At 43.5% G+C, this 16,593-nt stretch overlaps 1 protein-coding gene across 4 annotated transcripts in view; it reads left to right on the forward strand.

Moving 5' to 3' along the window:
* Nucleotides 1-16,593, forward strand: part of LOC126183472 (ecdysone-induced protein 74EF) — a 692,094-nt gene that overhangs the window by 214,669 nt on the left and 460,832 nt on the right. For all 4 annotated transcript variants that reach the window (XM_049925485.1, XM_049925484.1, XM_049925488.1 and 1 more), the window contains one exon: nt 14,500-14,560. The gene's annotated coding sequence lies outside the window, so the exon portion shown is untranslated. The remainder of the gene's footprint in view (nt 1-14,499; nt 14,561-16,593) is intronic.

Consider the following 16,593-nt stretch of genomic DNA (forward strand, 5'->3'; position numbering starts at 1 on the left):
CGCTTTCGACATTACGAGTACTAGTTGCAGGATGGTATTTTTCGTGAAAACATGGAAACATAAACGGCACCAGCTGAATAAATGCTATGTTTCCGCATACGCAAGGTCTTTTGAGGTTTTCCGTGGAAAAACACGTCGTTAACATGTTCAACAACCTCTCTTTCAGACGATAATTTGGAAACAAACCATGCATAACGCAGCATTTTCTTAAATATCGGCGCTGATAATTGGTCATGCAGTATCGACTGTATTTTAATAGTGTCTTCACGAGAAGCAATTTCTTGTTCTCTTTTGATTAAATACGAACGGTTTTGAAGACACGAACAAGCATACATTTTCAGTATCACTTTATGCGTTTGGTCGTTTACTAGTCGATAGTTATGAATATTATATTATTTATGATGATAAAAACTTGTAGACTGCCAAATAACACTGTAAATTTAATAAAAGTTCATCCGATTACATGTATTTTTCCCATTATATCAATTGTAATATAAATTGTAAAGAAAATTATTGTGTTAAAAATAAAAAAACTGACGAACGGGACTCGATTCATCGACCCAGTGATTACGGGGCTTGAACGCTAACCACTCGGCTGCCACCGCTTCATGGTAAAAATAGCCACGCACAGGTATATATTTGACGACCGAAATTATTTTGCGATTTTCTCAATAACACTCGAGAAGTACGCGCTACTGCTTACACATTTTGTGGTCCTCATGGAGTACTACGAGTGTACGAAGTTCGCAGTAAATCCGCGTTCCAAACGTCCCTTGTCAGTACTCTTAACACGAAGCGTAAACGGTAAATGAAGGTCATCAACGTAGAGATCGACTAACGTCGGGGTTACCCTACGACTCTGTCTCACTCTCTTCTCATTTAACTAAAGTAGGGTGTGGAAAGAAATCGGCTTGGCCTTGTTGAAGGAACCTCAGGAATTCTTGTAGTGATTTACGAAACCCATGAAAAACCGTAATCCGGTATGGCCGGTCGAGGATGTGATCCCTGCTCTTCCCGAATAAGAGTCCAGAGTGTTAATCAGCGCCGTAGCTTGCTCGCTCCGAACCGGTGGGAGCTGGTGGTCAGCCAAGTGGGCGCCTCTCTCAAAGCGGTTGTGAGCTGGCCGCCGCGCGGCCAAAGACCTCACCGTCTCCTCTGCGAGGCTGCCATACTTGTCTGCTGCTGCTGCTAGAGAACGTACTGCCATTTCCGATTTAGAGCGCCCAAACATTAATCAAGCCCGATCCGCACGTAACAGAAAGCAAATGGCCGTTGTGGTAGACGTCATAAGTGCAAGCAACAACACTAAATGTATAATATCTCGATGCCGGAATATAAGAATAAATGTCGCGACGTCTGAAGTTTTCAGTTGAAAACCCTTCCTACACGTTGGCAGGAAATTCAAGGTTCAACAGATCAAAGGTATTTGTGAAACGCACCTTTAACATTTTGACTGCCCACCATCAAAAGAATCAGATCTGCCCATTAGTTAGGTTTATGTACACTGAAAAAATATCGATCTTCTACTGTTCTGGTAGATGACATCAGACCTTATTGACAGGAAGAGTGGTTTCTGTGTAGGTATTACCAAACTATGTTCATGTCAGAGCGTTAATTTTCCGTTTTTACGTCCGTTACTAACGGTACACGTAATTCTACGCTGCTGTCCACTTCATTTTGAAACACTTAATTGTCATACACAAAATGGGGGGTGACAATTTGCTCACATTTTGAACGAATTGGTTTAAAGTTCCTGTTCTACTCTGTGTTTTTCATTACTACAGCTGTGCTTTTGTCGACGCCACGGTAGAATCCATTTTTCATTCCTGTCAAATTTAACTCCATTTCAGTATCACATTAAATCATAAAGAATACAGATTGTAAAAAAGTCGAATGAGTCGTACAGTTTTTGTTAACATTTCCATTCATATTTTCGTTGCCTCCATAATGCGATAACTTGCACGCAGAGGGACAGGGATATGAGGTACACCCAAATCAAATCCACACACCACACTAGCGACTGTTGATCGTACACACAGTCTTTACGCGATTACCGAACTAGTTCCCATCGCCGCCTCTGATACACGATACATAAACAGTTACAATATGAAAACACACAGATCAGATTTACACCCTTCGTATCTATAAGGTGTACATCATACGCGATCTGGAATGTCAAGGTGACATTGCAGTATTGGGAAGAGCTCACTGCTATAGGAAATACGTTTCAGATCCACTATGAGTAAATACTAATTAATACTGGTCTTCGCGAATGTAATTCCACGCCAGAAGAAAAGAGAAAGAAAGAAGGGACCTGTACCTTGTGACCTAACTAAACTTTATTTACTGCATATCCACTGTGTGTGGGCCCTTTTTACTTTATTTGTGTCACTATTTATTTATTTATTTACTTATCGTATGGCATTACTACAAATCACATTAATGAACATAAACTAAGAATAACATGACATCTCATTGAATCGGGTGTACTGCCGGTGGTCTGCGTTTTTCTAAAACAATATTTCGACGCCGTACCTCGGCGTCTTCATCAGGTGCTTCCTGTGACTGCATAAAATGCAAAAAAATATCTAGGCTACAAATATAGTTAACTGAACTATCAATCGTATTCAGGAAGTCTTCAAATTGTCTCGTGCAGGCTCTAAGTGAACATGTGTGCGCCAAATGCTGGATTATCTGCCCCTCTGCTCCACAGTCACACTTTGGAGTAGCGTTTAGTTCCCATTTACTCAGTGAGTGCGCACATCTACCAAGGGTGGTTCTGACTGGCTTTAGAATCATCCAGGATTTTCTTGGGAGGTCAAAGCCAGTCGGTTTTTTCAGAGATACATCGAAATTTCATGAGATCCGCAGTCACAGTGTCTTCTCAGACTTTATTCCATTATTGCACAATATCTAAGTTGTTATTTTCTAAACGTATAGCGTCCACCAATGACAGTTTTATGGTTTTCTAGAATGGAGTTTAGTATATACACTTATAACGAAACTACTGAGAGCGTTCTACATTTTCGTGGTTTGAGTGCTGGATTGACTTGAACAAAAAATATCCATGATAAAGTTTTGTCCAGCATTACGCGGTTTCTTCAGCAACTTGACAGTATCCTGATGACGTTATTTTTGCGGAGCGTGGCCTGTTAGAGCTAGACAACAGAGTAAGCACTGTTTTTCTTCCGAGTTGCTCGGCCCAGCGTAGTCGCTGACCTGGACGGATCGATAATTTATAGCTGCTGAGTACGGTCACGCAACTGTTTGCGTGATTTGTGAAAGGCTTGGTACTTCTAACTGTGCTGTTGTGGGGATATGACCGCAAAGCAGCTGCACACAGGTCATCCACGCTCTTAACAAGGTGTAGAACAATAGCAAGGAAACAGAAAACGCAGTGTGGCCTGTAGGTCATTTGAGGTCGCGAAAAAATCGCAAAGCATTTTAGCGGTTGCCCGAACGAGAGGTGTATGTGGTAATAAAGTAACAAGAAATGTTAAAAACCGTCGAAAATAATGAAATGATAGAAGCCAGAAGAGCCTTACAAGTGCAATTAGAAGGAGAAAGTACTAATGAGAATAGAGCTTCGTTTTTAAAGCCACTAGTGTACCACTGATAGTGTATTATGGTAACAGAGATGTTGGTTATCGAACTACCGTTGTAATTTTCGGATAACATCTAAAATAAATAGATGGATTTAGACGAGACATTAGTGAGACGAGGGTATAAACGTAATAGTATGAAGACAAATACCCTTTCAGGTGTAGTTTTGGCCACATACCACATATGTTTATGAAGATGACAGTGCTTTTGTCTCCGAACAACGATGCTAGCCAACCAAACATTCTAGAGACCAAAAAGGTAAACTAGGTACGAAACTGTACTGATACGGGAGAGGGGGGGGGGGGGGGGGGGCACTTAAACCCCTGTTAGATCATCCTAATTAAGGTTTTCAGTACTTTCCCATAATCATTTTTTGTAGACGCCTGTATATTTTCTTCAACATGTCCGTGTTCGAATCATTTCCCTTATCGTGTCCGGCCAATGCTTGCGATATAACATTATGTCCGAAAAACAACTCTGTTTTTGGATGTCGTAGACAGATGAAATGATGAACATCAAGGAGGTAAAGCCGAGATTGTGTTCTGCAGAGTGTTTAACAACGGTCAGGCTTTGTCCAATTACTGCAAAAGTTGTCTAGAAATTCGTCTGTATTGCTCAGTATACAATGTAATTCGGGTTTTACGCAGATGTTTCTTACTTTGCCATTATTTTGAAAACTTATGCCTGGTGAACCTGAAAGCTACCGACAAAACTTCGGAGATTATTCAGGGATATTTTCTGATTATTTTGGTATAAGAGACGCGTGGGCCCCTGTGACTCATATTTGTGCGATACTACGGTAGGTAACTAAATATCACGATTAACGCCGCATCTATAGTGAGGTCGTGATAGACAGAACAGTAGCTCATATTACAAAGGACTCTGAGAAGAGACAGCTCTAGCCTTAGGGCAACCTGGAGTGCACGTATTTAAAGTGATTAGCGAGACCATAGAGAAGCTGGATCACAGTGTCGGAAGGGGGATTCTAACAAGTCTCCTCCCGAATGCGAGTACGCCACAGTGCCACCTTGCTCAGTTAGAAAAACGAGTAAACTTGTTAGACCACATCAAACCAATGGGGTGTTACTACTGGAGATGTTACTGACCTGTGTCTTCCGAGTACTGAATATTTCTTAGACATGTTGAGGTATTTCTTCTGATAGTAATCTCAGAGAGATGGTCTTTTGTAGCCTTTTGTAACCTTAAAAACCATTTAGAACCACCTAATTGTCATAAATACCTATATCATTTGCCTTAAATGATAAACTCATCCGTATGAAAATGAGAGCAATTTTGGAGAGTTTCACTGACAGAATTCAGCTGAGTAACAACTTTCCCTTGCTCCTGTGTTTCGAATAGTTTCTTACTCTTTATCTTGTAGTGAACCGACCTTGCAAGATGATGATGTATAAGAAACTCTTAGACACGTCGGAAGGAAGACTAGGGTTTAATGTCCCGGGGAAAACGAAGTCATGAGGTACGTGCCACAGCTTAAGATTAGGAAAGATGGGGAAGAATATCGGCCGTACCCTTCCAAAGGAACCGTTCTGGTATTCGCCTTAAGCGATTTAGGCAAAACTCGGAAAACCTACATCTGGATGGCTGGACAGGGATTTGAAACACCACCCTCCAGAATACAGGTCCATTTTATTACCAGTGCTCCACATCTCTCGGTCGTCGTTGAAACGGGACAAAGCTGTCAGATGTCTGATAACGTGTAATAAGATTTCGTCAGCTAAGGGCTTCGTTACCCACCTCCTTAACATGAACCTTAATTTGTTTCCGCTTTTTTTAAAGTCTCGTTCACTAAGGAAGTTATTGGGTTTACTATCCATGCATATGCAAAGGGACAGCACGAATAGCCGGCTGCTGTGACCGAGCGGTTCTAGGCGCTTCAGTCCGCAAACGCGCTGCTGTTGCGGTCGCAGGTTCGAATCCTGCCTCGGGCATGGATGTGTGTGATGTCCTTAGGTTAAGCCGGCCGCGGTGACCACGCGGTTCTAGGCGCTTCAGTCTGGAACCGCGCGACCGCTACGGTCACAGGTTCGAATCCTGCCTCGGGCATGGATGTGTGTGATGTCCTTAGATTAGTTATGTTTAAGTAGTTTTAAGTTCTAGGGGACTGATGACCTCAGATGTTAAGGCTCATAGTGCTCAGAGCCATTTGTACCATTTGAAAAGATCGATTCTCGATGTTAAGGAAGCAAAGAATGCAGTATGTGACGAGGAGTAGAGTGAGGAGAAAGAAGTGTGTGAAGAAAATGATAAGTAAAGTATCGTATGGTATTGTATTGTATTGTATATTCACCAGGGACCTAGAAACGACAGAGAGGCTACGTCCCCACCTCAGCCGCAGTGGTCCACAACCCCACGACGACTACTGCAGTCCACTTCACCCCTCCGCCGCCCCACACCGAACCCAGGGTTATTGTGCGGTTCAGCCTCAGTGGACCCCCCAGGGAACGTCTCAGACCAGAGTGTAACCCCTATGTTTGCGTTGTAGAGTAATGGTTGTGTACGTGTACGTGGATAACTTGTTCGCGCAGCAATCGCCGACATAGTGTAGCTGAGTCGGAATAAAGGGAACCAGCCCACATTCGCCGAGGCAGATGGAAAACCGCCTAAAAACCATCCACAGACTTGCCGGTTCACCGGACCTCGACGCAAGTCTGCCGGGCGGACTCGTGCCGTGGACCAGGCGCTCCTTCCCTCCCGGAAAGCCGTGCGTTAGACCGCACGGCCAACCGCGCGCGCATCCAAATCGTATGGTATAGTTATCTGGGAGACCACAAGGGGCAGGTTCAGCCGCCCAATTTGAAAGGAGTTTCTTCCTCCGCGCACATTGGCCACTTTCCTTGCGGATATATGAGAGTTGCGTCTTGTTTGTTTTTACCCGACAACGATATTATTGCACATGGTCTCCAGTGGCCATTATCGGAAACATCCAGTGACGTTACAGTAAACAACTATAGTGATGATTAAGGGAAATAGTTCATATTGTGAATGATGTCAAGATAGTTGCGCGTATACTATCAAGTGATTCTGCCTGTCCTGGTGAAAATGACGATAAAAATTGACGTTAAGCAGAGCGAAGCGCCTTCACTCTCAGATGCAGTAACGTTGTGGTCGACTAATAGATGAGTCTGACCGATGTGTCGGTAGTGTAGTAGTATGTTTGTGTTGTATGATGATGATGAGAAGGAAGAGGGGCGAAACCCGTGCTCTCACGTAGCGTTCTCCTCTCGATAGCACGGAGTGGGAGAAGGGGGAGGGGGCGAGATAAGCGTCCCAACCGACTGACGGATCACCATCAACAGTGTGTCACATGCCTTCACCTCATGAGATTCTGCCGAGGGGTATGAAATTTAATGCAAGACATTGGCACAAAGTCTGGTGATCAGAAACTTCACGCCACCACCTCTCCTCCCCTTGCCGGTCAAATACTAGCACTGGTAATTTCATCTACCACCGGGATTCGAACTGGCTTACCTCAGAGTCGAGCGCCACAGCACAAGTGTGCATTAACAACCTCGCCTACAAAGACGGGTCAAAAAATCGATGATTCCAGTTTACGAAACGCTGTCGCAAGAAACGGTGAACATCAGTCAAAAATCACCCGAAAGCAGACAGCTTGCGAAAAAACACACCGTAGTCACTTAAAACTACTTGATATTTTTTAAAGAGGCTCTAAGACTAGACATATAGGTAAAAGTAAGTCAGTTTCTCATTTATTTCTAGGTGTATTAGTTACTAACCTAGCACTATTTTACTTATTAGAACAGAGACGAACTGTTCCCATAGGGGTAGTGAAGACTCTAGTGGCTAAGAGGCTAGGTGAAACATGAGGAACAGCTTAGCGGAGCATTACCATACTGATAGATTACATCACAGGTCAGTTGTCGGCAGAGTCCTAGACTCGAAATTTATAGGGACTTCAGAAAGTAAGTTAGACATGTCGTCCTACGCTATAACCATTGCATAAGAAGAGTGGCGCATTGTCAGAAGAGTGTAGTCCGCCTTCATAGCTGAGTGGTCAGCGCCGCAGAATGCCATGCGAGGGACTCGTGTTCGATTCCCGGCTGGGTCGGAGATTTTCTCCGCTTAGGGACTGGTTTTTGTGGTGTATACATCATCATATCATCTTCATCGACACGCAAGTCACCGATGTGGCGTCAACCTAACGGGAAGCCGTAGCCCCACGACATTTATAGAAGAGAGTACATGTTCCAGGTCTCCAGCAGGCACAATTGTGTTGCGTTACGGATAACAGGGGCATCACTGTGCAGGAGTGAAATTGTGTGGCAGTTAGAAAATACTTAAGAGTCTAAGTACTCGTGACAGAACAGTTCTTGAGGGCAAAACGTGTAACGTAAGCTGCACACAGGCTCACCGTGAAATACTGCCGTTATATGGACCAAATGCAATGTCGCGTAGTGAAATTGTGCCAAGAATTTGACCAAGGCCAAGAGACGCGGGTGATGTTGGTCGGGAAGGAAGGCCGCCAACATCGAACACCGACGACATTTTCCAAGCAGTCGAGGAAGAACACCTGGGGGATAAGAGATTTTCCAGCGATGAAGACGTTCACACAGCGGTCCTCAAATAGCTCCGTACCAAGCAGAGGATTTCTATCGTCATACAACTGAACGATTGGTAGAAGGTTCCGACGTAGTTTACAGACACTAGGTCAATATGTTGAAAAATAAAATGGTTCAAATGGCTCTGAGCACTATGGGACTTAACATCTATGGTCATCAGTCCCCTAGAACTTAGAACTACTTAAACCTAACTAACCTAAGGACATCACACAACACCCAGTCATCACGAAGCAAAGAAAATCCCTGACCCCTCCGGGAATCGAACCAGGGAACCCGGGCGCGGGAAGCGAGAACGCTACCGCACGACCACGAGCTGCGGACTGTTGAAAAATATTGTCGTGTATCTGCGTCACATTGAAGTGTAGTGTAGCAATCAGAAAAACTGCCTTATCGCGCTATAATAATGTGTAACTTACTTTTTGAAGTTCCCTTGTACATTCCAAGGCACCATCCTATCAGGGTGTCCCTGAATTCGCTCCATGTCTATTGTCATACCTACAGGGGACAGACCACCTTCTATAGCAAAAAAAAACTAAGTATGTCCTCACTGACAGAATTTGAAACATGTCGTGCGGCATCTACAAAGAACCTCTGACGACATAAAGACGAAGAAACAGATCGAAAAAAAGAAGACAAAAAAGAAGTGGTTAGCTTCGCCGCCTCTAGCTCGCGGGGCCCCGGGTTCGATTCCCGACCGGGTCGAAGATTTTTCTGCGCACGGGCACTGGGTACTTTTGTTGTTCTATTCATTTCATGTCATGTCTTCTTCGTCGAGACTCGCGTCGCTGAAGTGGTGTCAAATAGAAAGACTTGCAACAGGCGTCCAACAACCCCGGCCAGTAATGCCACATGGTTGCTTCGTTTCCAAATACTGCAAAAATACTGCAGAACTGGACGTACAAGTGCTTTGTATGCAATGTTCTTTACGGCTGCATCCCATTTTCCCTGAATTTTCCCAAAAAATTCCATTCCCATTTCCTAATGCTAATTTTACGCGAACGTCCCAGTTCATATCGCTTCTTAGTTTTAGGCCTAAATACTTACACGTTGCATTGTGCTCAAGATGTTCACCAATAATCTCGTAACCAGATACTATCGGGTTCTTTCTCTTTGTCATATACTTTATCTTACAGTTATCAACATTTCTTGCCTCTGGTGAACAAGAACGAAAATATCTGCCATTAACACGTAGAGAAAAAAGAACAAAATTTTCATTGTAGAAGTTTTCAGCCTTCTCTGTAACGATTCCTTCTACATCTACATCTATATCTACATCATTACTCTGCAACTCACATTTAAGTGCTTGGCAGGGGGTTCATCGAACCACAATCATACTATCTCTCTACCATTCCACTCCCGAACAGCGCGCGGGAAAAACGAACACCTAAACCTTTCTGTTCGAGCTCTGATTTCTCTTATTTTATTTTGATGATCATTCCTACCTATGTAGGTTTGGCTCAACAAAATATTTTCGCATTCGGAAGAGAAAGTTGGTGACTGAAATTTCGTAAATAGATCTCGCCGCGACGAAAACCGTTTTTGCTTTAATGACTTCCATCCCAACTCGCGTATCATATCTGCCACACTCTCTCCCCTATTACGTGATAATACAAAACGAGCTGCCCTTTTTTGCACCCTTTCGATGTCCTACGTCAATCCCACTTGGTAAGCATCCCACACCACGCAGCAATATTCTAAGAGAGGACGAACAAGTGTAGTGTAAGCTGTCTCTTTAGTGGACTTGTTGCATCTTCTAAGTGTCCTGCCAATGAAACGCAACCTTTGGCTCGCCTTCCCCACAATATTATCTATGTGGTCTTTCCAACTGAAGTTGTTCGTAATTTTAAAAAAAAATGGTTCAAATGGCTCTCAACACTATGGGACTTAACATCTATGGTCATCAGTCCTCTAGAACTTTGAACTACTTAAACCTAACTAACCTAAGGACAGCACACAACACCCAGTCATCACGAGGCAGAGAAAATCCCTGACCCCGCCGGGAATCGAACCCGGGAACCCGGGCGTGGGAACCGAGAACGCTACCGCACGACCACGAGCTGCGGACCGTAATTTTAACACCCAGGTACTTAGTTGAATTGACAGCCTTGAGAATTGTACTATTTGTCGAGTAATCGAATTCCAGCGGATTTCTTTTGGAACTCATGTGGATCTCCTCACACTTTTCGTTGTTTAGCGTCAACTGCCACCTGCCACACCATACAACAATCTTTTCTAAATCGCTTTGCAACTGATACTGGTCTTCGGATGACCTTACTAGACGGTAAATTACAGCATCATCTGCGAACAACCTAAGAAAACTGCTCAGATTGGCACCCAGGTCATTTATATAGATCAGGAACAGCAGATGTGCCAGGACGCTTCCCTGGGGAACACCTGATATCACTTCAGTTTTACTCGATGATTTGCCTTCTATTACTACGAACTGCGACCTTCCTGACAGGAAATCACGAATCCAGTCGTACAACTGAGACGATACCCCTTAGGCCCGCAGCTTGATTAGAAGTCGCTTGTGAGGAACGGTGTCAAAAGCTTTCCGGAAATCTAGAAATACGGAATCAACTTGAGATCCCCTGTCGATAGCGGCCATTACTTCGTGTGAATAAAGAGCTAGCTGCGTTGCACAAGAACGACACCTATCGCCATACAGCAGCAACAGAGTCTCATAATGCAACTTTTTCTCACTGAAGGTTTGACATCTGGCCTTAAATGCAAGCACAGAAAACTGCAGCTCTTGCAGCTATAGATGCTCATTCTGTAGCATCCTAACTAATTTCAGACAAAAGCTTATTGGTGATTGTAACCACATGTTGTAAAATCGTCCTGTAAATTCCGATACAAATGGGTGGTTCGTGAAGCAGCTGGCTTTATGGAGGCGGGGAATCGGCAGAAAACAAACGACGGTGCGCAGGTTTTTCACACGAGGTTGTGGGGCGGCACTTAACACCAAATTGCGGCAGACTGCCGTCATGCGAGGCGCGCGTGCTTCACAGCCGGCAATTAGAGGCGGCAGTCGCTGCAGTGCAAGAAGCGCCCGGCCGGCCTTCGCTCAGTGGTATAGCTGTGGGCCTGGAGCAGACGTACCGGCGATGTCGCCGGGAGGAATCACATCAATTCCTTAGAGTTTTCTGCCATTAACGTGTACTAACACATAGGAAAGGCTGCGTGTTTCGTCACGGAGTTATTTAACACGTTCGGGCCGGCGTGTCCGACTTGTGGCTCACGCTCGAATCTACTAATTATGCTATCAGCAATACACTATCGTATGACCTATTACACAACAGCACAGTCGTTGAGGAGACATTGTTCGTAGCGCCTTGCGTAATATGAATGGTCAGTTGCTCGATAGTTGCAAATGTGTTCGCCCATTCACGTCTCCGCACCCATTGTTTACCGGTTTCATATATGGCCCATGGTGCACCACAACTGCCTTGGTGTAGGTTTTGGATAGCGCCACTTTTGCATGCACGGTAAGACACACGAACAGTATACAAACTTAACCTTTTCGGAAATGCTTCCACCGTTGGCCCAAAAACCAATAATCATGCCATTTTGGACGTCAGATAAATCGCCCCGTTCCCTTATTACAACGGCTGGACTATATTCCGCGTGCCCCCCCCCCCCCCCCCCCCCCCCCCGACACGCGGCTGTACTATATTCCGCGTCCCCCCCCGACACGCTTCACTCTCTAATACTAGTGCTGCTATTAAGGTGAATGAACCGCGTATATCCAGTGTTTTTATATACCACAGCAGTAAGAAGACTCCAGACGACAGTTGACACTGAGCACTTCTTTTACTGTGATGTAACAATGTGGCAGATGACAACGGGACAGACGGCCGGAGTGGCCTTGCGGCTCTAGGCGCTACAGTCTGGAGCCAAGCGACCGCTACGGTCGCAGGTTCGAATCCTGCCTCGGGCATGGATTTGTGTCATGTCCTTGGGTTAGTTAAGTTTTAATTAGTTCTAAGTTCTAGGCGACTGATGCCCTCAGAAGTTAAGTCGCATAGTGCTCAGAGCCATTGAACCATTGACAATGGGGACATGCGCTCGCCAATGCGTTTATTTTTACAATTTTTTGCGCTACAGAGAACAAGCGTCCCCAAAACCAGATGTGTATCCCCTGCAGCCTTCACTTGTAAGTTATAATCTATCTTCTCCGCGAGTAGTGATGCCTCACTCGTAGTATCTAAAGCAGAAAAGTCGCTAAGCATCCACCGAAACAACGGGCTGTAAATATATTTTTCTGGTTGTTCGTTCTGACAAGGAAAACTGCCATCTAAATCTATAAAGAAGCGGATATCAGTTTTCCGCAGGTGCATTTCGAACCAATCTCTCACAACAATACTTTTTACATGTTTTAGAGATTAATTTAGTATACAGCTGAAGGGAAACTGCGCTTACAGAACCGTTTAAGAATCTGAAGGTTATTGTGTGGCATAGTTTGTATTTCATTCGAGGTAGTCACGAAATGAGTGTCTATACTGCTGTAGTCCCACATGTGACCTTAGAAGCGATCGTGATAGTACAGTAGAAATACGTGCGCTTGTGATTCGTAGAGAATCCGGAGTGCGTGAGCTTCATATAAACTGCGTAGGTATGCCCACTGCTATGGCGGCCAGTGAAGCGGTTTCTGCTTTCCGAGGGAAAACTGCTGGTGTCTTTAATACGGCACTTCTTCATTACCATTGAACCATATTGTTCCTTTTGTCGCCGTCGTTCTAGTTATTCTCATTGTCTTAGTGTCATCACAATATACACGCTCTTGTTTTATAGTTACGAGCAAATTTCCCCAGTTGAAAAGCTTTAGTCGCTCTGATAGGTGATATCTCATAAGAAAATGTTCAGTTACCGTACTCATAAGGTTAGTTATGTATTTTCTGACTTGGGAGCTAGTGAAGTGAGCAGAAACAGATCCCGAGATTTTCGGATAAGTATTTCCTGAGCAGGGCGAGGAAAGAAGTCAGTGTAATATCTTTACCAGAGGAAGGAATATATTAATAGGACATCTGCTACAGTATCCGGGAATAATTAATTCAGAATGAACAGTAGCGGGGAAACATAGTAGTCACTGACAAAGAGCGGAATATGCCAAACAAATTGTAGATAATGTTGAGTGTACGAGTTACGCAGAGATGAAAGAGATTAGGACGACCAGTGGAAAAAAATTACGACGGTATCAAGCCACTAGAAAGACTTATAACTTTTTTTTTAAAAAAAAGGGCTCCTCTCGAGAACAGGACGGAACAAGCAACGTCCATGTCGTCGACAAAATCAGTGTACGTCCACAAAGAGTCTCAGAAAGCAGTCCGGATGGTTTCAGAGTGTTGAAATTATTTTCATTTGAAATCTGAACTATAAACCTGAGAGCATGAAGAGTAATCAGCGATGTAGAATATTTGATTTGTTCATTGAATGATCCCTTTCATGTCGTAAAACCCATGATAATCTTCCTTACGCAGAAAATCTGAAATCACGCAAAAATGTTGCAGTGAACCTCCGTAACTCATTTATCGCAGTAAAAAGTCGCTAAATCAACACGTCACAATATTACTGAATTAACGCCATTATCGTACGAAGAGTCGTTTCAACATTACCAACCCGCTCTTACCTAGTGGTTACTCACAATGTAACCAGTTCGTAATCGCATCGCTTTAAGAGTTAGCTTGCGAGACAAGGAGGCGGTCCATGGACGTACCGAAGCTGCGCATAGCTCAATTAGTTCTGGACTGGTGCACTGTATACTGGCTAACCTAAGAGCGGTTTTCCGGTGTTTCACCATCTCCATTTACGTAGCAAATGTATAATCCTCAAACAGTTAAGATAAAACATAAATTTTTAGACAGCTAGAATACATGTCAGATCCCACCAGCATATACCCCGATCACCATATTGGATATAAATAGGATTTCAGTATCCATTAACGGAGATTCGTTTCTGGAAAAATAGCGCAAAGCTGTGGGCAATTTCAAAAATATATGAGCCGATTGCCACATAATCCACAAAAAACTTGCAGCACATAGATAGAAGGTAGTTACGTTTTTCACATAGTTCGCCTCAATCTCGTCTTCTCTCTCTCTCTCTCTCTCTCTCTCTCTCTCTCTCTCTCTCTCTCCCCCCCCCCCCCCCTTCCTTTTGCCTAGGATATAGTCTTAGCAAGTTGTGACGACACTTAATTGCATGGCATAAATTTTCTTAGGTGTTTTCTGCTCTGCATGAAGAAGAAAATGAACGACGGCTTTTATAGTAATACTCACAACATGATTTTTTTCTGTTGTAGGTCACCAACCAGCGCTGTTCATGTTTTGGATCAAGTTTCAGAAGTACCGTGATATAGCCAGGTAAGAGAACCTCATCCATCAACAATTCTTATAGGTAGAATAAACGCACCTGCTTGTTACAAACTTATTAAGTGCCAGTACATATTCTAGCTGGGTATCGTTTATCTGGGTACCCTCCGACAAGACGTTTGTTTTAGTTTTGCAGCAATAAGTTGAAAGCAAGCACTTGTTTTCTCAGTTCCAAGTCTAAAGTACTGTCTCCAAGCCCTTGCCGTCGACAGGACCCTAAAGTCCAAAATTTCTTCTTTGCTGGAAGCAGACCTGTCATTACTCTATGATGTTTTGGGACTGCAGCCGGTCGTCGTTTTTTGCCGTGCACCGAAACACCGTTGAGTATCCAATAGGCCGGGAAACTTTCTATATACAAGTCAGACCTATCATTTTCAAAAAGTCACTAAAATAAAAGGTTCTTTGTTTCACTTATTGAACAGGTTCTGCGTTGTCGGTTGCAGGAGAAGTACACCTGTTAAAATTAGAGGGTAGATGCAGGTGAGCCCCTTTCCGAGTTTGTAGAATTCAAAACTTTAGTATCCGTGCATGTATCACAAAATGTTGTTCTAGTTTATTACGTGGGATACTTGCTCGAATGTTTCGTTATGAGGCACAGCTACGATTTCGACTGCTTCACCTGTCGAACGCCAAGAAGATTGTATAACTGTAGGCCCACTAATTGTGCATTCATGGCTTGTGGAGCAGGCGCTTCCGGTTGAGCGCTGTCCTGAGGAATTATTCGACATCGGTTTGACATTTTTCATAATGCAGGCATCACGTATAACGGCACCGAAACCAGTTGTAATATGATGATGGAAGACAGACACCATATGGATAACTTTTTTCATTTATACAGATTACTGGTGTAGACCTTTGTTACAGGCAGTTTTCAGATCCGTATCTAATAAAAGAGAGTGGGGGACAGTAATACAAAGCTGATGGTCCTGTGACATAAAAATACATATAATGGCAGCACGCAAATAAAAAATTAAGGATCATAGCCGTATTTGTTTTTTATTATTGCGAAACCTCGTTCATCAGCGGCAATAAACATAAATTTTCGGTCGCAGTAGAGGCGAAATGCATGTAGAACATACTATACACTGCTTTTCACAGGTTACATCCCGCTTCTGTGTAATAGAAGATTGCTGGCGATGAATTTCAATGCATTGTAAATAATGAACCTGTCCATGCTGTGCGCAAAAATTATTTAGAAGTGACATATCTTTCATGTGCATACAACAAAAATCGAAAAAACAAGTTGTCTACTGTTTCATTGAACTGTTCCAAAAATGTCTCTGTGTAGTTTTAATCATTCTTTTGCTTAGATTTTCTGAAATTGCACTATCGTTCATTCCAGGTCATTTTCGCAAAACATCTCGTTCATTTCAGCTCGCTACATATTGATAAATTAAGTTCAGCTGTCCAAAGAATGAAAATGCACATTTTAAGGAGTTCTAAAGGCTACGCAGAATAACGTCTTCTGCCGCGGTAGTAGTGTCTTCCTAAAACTACAAAAGTGATAATTCTTATCTCATCAGACTTCATTCACTAATGTTTGCGTGAGTACAAGAGAGGAGTTGGGGAAACAAAGACTGCGTGGCGTCTGTTTTATCTAAGCCTGCAAGGCAGGGAGATCAGCAGTTGTATCAGGCCGCTGTTGGCCCCCGTGGTACAGTTCATTTGAACTTCCCTGACTTTATACCTCCAGAAATGCATTTCATTAGAAGCGATAAAAGCATGTAATTACAAACTTTTTAACTTGGTTTTTCTCTCTAAATGGTCGTCATTCCAAATAAGTTTAAGAGTCCCACAGCCACCGCTATTCCTGACATTGAAACTGAATCAAGCCGTCCTAGTGAATGAAGCCGTGGCTCTGCTTGCTAGCACCTCGTATCAGTTTTAGACTATATACCGGTACACATTAAGCGCCACCACTTTGGCATCCGGTTATCAGTTTCATGTATTACCTATACCAGGTTAGTGCAACTCTAAGTAATCACTGTGGCCTGCTTTTTGTTGCTGTTACATCTCGCTTTACA

Source organism: Schistocerca cancellata, chromosome 4 (genome assembly GCF_023864275.1).
Source record: "Schistocerca cancellata isolate TAMUIC-IGC-003103 chromosome 4, iqSchCanc2.1, whole genome shotgun sequence".
NCBI lineage: Eukaryota > Metazoa > Arthropoda > Insecta > Orthoptera > Acrididae > Schistocerca > Schistocerca cancellata.